This window comes from Neopsephotus bourkii, unplaced genomic scaffold (assembly GCF_033783945.1).
Source record: "Neopsephotus bourkii isolate Nb327-2 ecotype Australia unplaced genomic scaffold, CSIRO-AGI_Nbou_v1 NB_1250, whole genome shotgun sequence".
In the NCBI taxonomy this organism is placed as follows: Eukaryota; Metazoa; Chordata; class Aves; order Psittaciformes; family Psittacidae; genus Neopsephotus; species Neopsephotus bourkii.
In genome coordinates this window covers 5,168,001-5,174,000 of record NW_026901735.1, presented here as the reverse complement: position 1 = coordinate 5,174,000, position 6,000 = coordinate 5,168,001, and positions in this window count along the sequence as shown.

The window sequence follows — 6,000 nt, the reverse complement described above, 5'->3', positions numbered from 1 at the left end:
TATTTTCTGGGATGAGCAGGTAAAGAAACTACACTTGCTGGAAAGCCAAGTGTATCTTTTTCTACTTGATAGTAAATATTTTTGTAGACATTCCAAAGAGCTATTTTGAGGAGCTAAGAGAGGTGAATATATTCTGTATTCCAAAGCTAAATTCATGAAAACTTACATAGGTACTTAAACCCAAAAGGGCAAACCCCGGCAATGACAGTACATGGTAGGAGAGGTGTGGAAACATTGAGTATCAGCAGTAAGAAATCCTAAGGAGCAGAAGGGACCACAGCAAGTGTGTGTCTGCACTTTGGAGTTAAGCTGAGCTTTACCAAGGCCCCCACAGCTTTTTCTTACTGCATGTGACACAGATCCAATGTACTTGTTCCGGAGCTGTTGTGTGGGATTAAAACCTGTTTTGTGTGAGTGACCAGACATCGTTGTCACTTGAAAATGGGCTTGGAGCCTGCAGGGACAAACCAGAAGGGTCCTGCAGAGTCCCAGCTGCGAAGCTGTGATCAGCACCCAGGTGAATGCTGAGCTTGGAACTCAGAACAGAACTTCCCTCCTGCTGGCATGTGAACCTGACCTGATGCAACCTCTGCAGTCCCATGATTCCCCTGGGAACGGGCTCGGCTGCTGCATTCTGCCTCTCCTGATGGCTTGTCCACCAGATCCAGCATCCCCTGAAGGTGTGGGGAGGCTGCTGTAGCTTGGCTGCCCCCACACTGTCCCAGCTAATGCCACAGGGGATCCCTTGTGATGTGATCAAATTTGGGGTGGAAGACCTGGATCTCTGCACATCAGCCTTCTCCTCTTGCTAGCCTGGGGTGCAGAGTAATGGGAGCCACTGAAACATGGTTGTGTGAGAGCTGGAGACCGGAAGAATAAATGTGGGGTTCACCATCAGGTTTGAGCTTTCTTTAGTTGCAGTGTCCAGAAAAGATACTTGGTTGTGTTTGAAGAACATCAATCTCCAGGAAACTAAAAGCTCACATTGATCTTACCATACCAAATCCTTATCCAATGCCTCTGTGAGGACAGGAGGACCACGAACCACAGGAATGATCAGAACCAGAGAAGGCTTTCCTGGGAAGAGGCAGGAGTTCATCTCTCCCATCACGCAGGACTCCGACATGCCTCTGAGCTAATGGGAGAAGAGCATTCACAGCCTTGGTGTTGCTCAGCTGTGCTGGAGGGTTCTGTATTAACAAAGCAGTGCAGGATGTCTCCCTTAGGGAAGCAGGTGGATATCCAGCTATTCCCACCCCTAGAAGCCTGGCCTGTTTTCCTGGGTGCCTCTGCCATCTCCCTGTGGGGTTCTCATGGCCAGTGCCTGTGGTGCTCCTTAGAAACACAGATTGACCTGGTATTTACAAAACCCCTGCTGTCCATGTAAGAACTACTGCAAATGTTACCTGATCCCTTGTGCTTCAGCAAAGCCAAAAGGTTTTAAGTGTAATTACTGTGGAATCAAGCAATAGGATCCCTTGTGTAGTTGTGCCTTTCCTGAAGCAGACTCCAGGCCGTATCCCCAGTCCCAGTGTCTGACAGTGCAGGTGAACCGGGTCCTGACCACAGGAAGGGCAGGATGCAGCTGTGTGGGGTTGTTCAATAAGCACTTCCTGCAGCAGGCTTCCAGTGTGGCCTTTGCATTCCTGTGGAACGGACCCAGTCTGCTCCTTACCCCTGCTCCTGTAGAGAGCCAAACCCTGCATATCCTGAAGCGCCATCAGCTGCTGCCTGCCCTTTCCCAGGCTCCAGTTACAGCTTCAGCTCCTGTGGGCAGTGTCTGCCTTTGGGAAAGGGAATGAAGAGCTGCGGTGAGTTACCACATGCTTTCCTCACGTATTTGAACCCTCAGCCTCAGGTCATTCCCTTGTTTAACAAAGCCAAGTAGTTCCCACAGCATGTTGGGTAACTGTGGTTCATTCCACGTTCACAGCAGCCTCCTTTTGCAGGGCAGCTCGTGATTTACACAGGAGCAGAACCACATCTGCTTATTCCTGGGTGCAGGGGTGGTGCCTGGGCAGAGGCACTCTGTAAAGGGGTGTTGGAGGGTGGCTTTCCCTGTCTGGTGCTCTGTTGCATGAAAGGGGCTGGAGCAGTGTGCACCTGGCCAGTGCTGAGCTGCTGGCCTGTGTTCAGGATTGGATTGGGGTTGGTGGATACTCAAAACCCAGTTCCCCCTCTATGTACTGGAGACACACTCCATCATGGCAGCGGAGTTCTGCTTGTGGCAGTAGTCTGAGTGTTGGTTTTTAAGGGTAGGTATGTCATCCTGAAGTGCACGGGAGCTCTAAATGCTGCACAGCAATTACACCTGCAGCACAACCCTTCTCAGGCACAGCTATAGGAACACAGAATGGGTTGGGTTGGAAGGGGCCTTAAAGCTCATCCAGTTTAAACTCCAGAGCAGAGCTGCTCCAGCCCTCACAGCATCTCCATGGCCTCCTCTGGACAGCTGCATTCCCAAAGCCTCAGTGGCAGGGTTGTGGCTCTCCCGGCAGAGCCCTGCACTGCTGGCACACAGCTCTGGGAGCACCAACAGCACCCACAGGAACAACTCCCCTTCCATAAGAGCCGAACTGGAAAGGGCAGCACCTTCAGGGCTGGAATCCCGCCTGGGTTTGGCAGGTGTCCTTCTGTTCACTAATTACGCTAAACAAAGGCAAAGGGAATCGGCTGTGTGAGGCTCTAATTAGAACCCATCAGGAGCTGCTTATGCAAGAGCTGTCATCAGCAATGCAGGGAGAGGCACTGAGAAGCTCTCTTCAGGAGAGCTGAAAGTCACTTTTGATGGCTTAGGAAACAACGCGGTGTCCTGCTGCTGGGGAATGAATGGGAAAACAAATGATGAGGAGAGATGAAGGGAAGGAGACCCTGGGGGGGCTTTTCATGTCTGTGGAAAGCCATGGACGGGGAGGCCTCTGGGCTGTGTGGAGCCTGTGTGTGCTAAAGGTCACACTTCTCTTTGTAGTCTGGCTGTAATTAAGTGTCTTGTCCTGCCTTTCCTGTCACCAGCAACGTGCAGCACCTCTTTACACGGCCCTGGATGGGTCCATTCTGCTTGCAAATGAAGCCCTTTCCCTATCACCCAAAATGACTTTAAAACCATCTATTTATGCCTTCAACCGTGAGCACAGCACTGAGGACCGGCACCAACCAACCAGCCTTCTGCTCCTACTTGTAGAGAGAAACTCAGCATTGAAACCAGCAGCTTGTCACAAGCCTCTGGTGTGATGGGAAGCAGAATGGGTGTAATGGGAAAGCCACGAACAGCCTCGCTGCTAATTCTCCCAAATCAAAGCTGGCAGTGCTGGGAGCCCCAGGCTCTGGCTGCAACCTGTGCTGGAAGGAAACACTTGGAGCCTTGTTTCAAGCTTCAGATGATGATTAAAGATCTGGGCCAGAAGAGCCTGGCACCGACATAATTATTTAGTCTTCTGCCTGCCTAATGTCAGAAGGGAGCTGCAGAACCTGATGCTGTTTTGCTGGAACAGCTTGTCATCCCTCTGCTTTGGTGGTGGGCCATGAAAACACCAGCTGAGGAGCTGCTCCTCCCCAGGCGGGGGCTTGGGGGTTTCTTTTTGGTGGCAATCTGTGGGATTTGGGAATGGGCTCTGAAAAGACATCATTGTATTTGGTCCTTATAACTGTGGGCCCCCTTTGCTCTTTCTCTGATCAGTAGGAATGAGCCATCAGTGTGTGCTTGAGCCCAGAACCCCCCTGTGCTGGGCTGCACCCCCAGAGCGTGAGCAGCAGCTCAAGGAGGGGATCCTGCCCCTCTGCTGTGCTCTGGGGAGACCCCCCCTGCAGCCCTGATCCAGCTCTGGGGCAGCAGCACAAGAGGGACATGGAGCTGTTGGAGCGAGTGCAGAGGAGGCCATGGAGATGCTGCGAGGGCTGGAGCAGCTCTGCTCTGGAGCCAGGCTGAGAGAGCTGGGCTGGGGCAGCCTGGAGAAGAGAAGGCTCCTGAAGGGGAGACCTGAGAGCAGCTCCAGTGCCTAAAGGGGCTGCAGGAAACCTGGAGAGGGAAACCTCCATGGCAGGGGGTTGGAGCTGGAGGAGCTTTAAGGTCCCTTCCAACACAACCCAATCTGGAATTCTATGCTACTGTGACCTTACAGAACACGGAGCTGCCTCCTTCAGCCAGTGACAGAGCAGGAGCTGCTGCTCAGGGTTGCTCACAGGGCTGACACAGAGCAGCATCCTCAGGGAAGGTGTCTGGGCTGCAACAGCCAACACCAGTGTGCAAACACTGTGTGCCCACAGCCCTGCTGTCAGTGCCTGTGGGCTGCTGAGGATGTTTGTGCATGAGATGCAGCTTCCTTGGTCTGCACTCTGCCATTGTGGGTTTCTCTGTGTGTGTGCAAGCAGAGGCAATGACAATAAAGGAGATGAGAAGGAGTGAAGAAAGCTGCCTTGTAAAGCACATTGTAAGAGATAGGACTGGGTGCTGCACACAGCCGGAGGACAGGGCTCACAGCAGACAGCTACAACTGCTCTGTGCCCTATTTACCAAGTATAGTGACCTGGAAAAGGAAAAGCAGAAGGCTGACTCAAATCAGAGAAAGACTGTGGTTCCTAAGGGGGATGATGTCATCAGCCAAGATGAACAACTGGGAAGAGGGATGAGAAGCATGGGAGTGCTACCGGCCTTGATGGAGTGTTCCTCACATGCTGAATTTGTCTCAGGGAAAGCACTGCATTGTACGGATCTATTGTAGCCCTCAGGCAGTTTGGAGCCATCCATTCTGCTCAGAACACATGGAGAGCTCAAGGGAAGAAGTGTGAAGTAGCAAGGACCTGTCACCCAGATACCTTATGGGCTTCCAAGAGGGATTTCACAGGCCAGTTCACAGGCATTCATCTAGACTCAGCCTTGCAGACTGAGACTGGGAAAGGGAAGCTGAAGTCTGGAAGAAGCTCCCATTCCCTCCTGTGCAGCAATGCAAAAGGTGGGTGAGTGCTGGACGTGCCTCCTGCTCCTGGCACAGTGCTCCTGCTGGGGTTCTCCTTGTTTTTCCTGGTGGGAAAAGAGAGTAAATCCCTTTGCAGTGTGAGAAGTGGAGAGCCCTGACCAGGCTCACCCGGGCCATGCCCCTACAGACCCTGCCCAGGGGCTCTGTTTAAGTCCAGCCCTCCTGTGGGTTGTGCTGGTCGGTGTTTGTGCTTCTATCATAGCTTTACATGGTTCCCTTTGATCCCAGTCTCTGCGCTGGCTTCAGCTCAGGTCTCTCTCGTTGCTATGGACCTGCCTGGCAATCACTGGGATGTGTCTCCTCCAGTTACTGATACTGGAGCTGATCCAGGGGAAGCATTACTGTCCCCAGCACCCTGGGATGGAGGCTTGGAAGCCTGCCTGGAGGAATGCTGAGGTCTGTGTTAGGACAAAACAGGCATAAATCTCATACAGTGCAATAGCTGGTGGGGCTTTTCAGCTCTCTTGGTGATCTTCCCTAAGCAGCTATAAGGAAATGGTGTGCAGAATAAATCATTTGGGTGAGCATCTATCCAGCTTGGGTGGGTGACTTGGAAGTATCCTGACAGGAATAGTACTGTGGGAACAGAATCATGGAATAACACAGGTGGGGAGGGACTTCTGGACACTGTTTAGTCCAACCCCATGCTCAAAGCAGGGTCAGCAAGGGCAGGCTGCCCAGGGCTGTGTCCAGTTGGGATCTGATACCTGAATAAGGTATCATAATGGAGAATGGGTGGTGCAGGTATCATCACTTGGGATTTCCACAATGAATGTGGGAAGCAAAAAGCCATTTGAGAGAATGGGTGGAATCTTCATAGAACTCTGTGGTTGTAGCTATTTGTTGAGGGTAAATGATGTTAAACCTGTGTTTCATCGCGGTGCTGAGCCTTCAGTATTTGTTTCAAAGTAAACCTGTTTTTCATTCCATGTAAAACGTTGATGTTTAATTAAATGAAGTGGCTGGATTCCTGGCACTTTAAAACTCTTATTCTTCATCTGTTAGGAAATGCTGGATTTGGTGATGT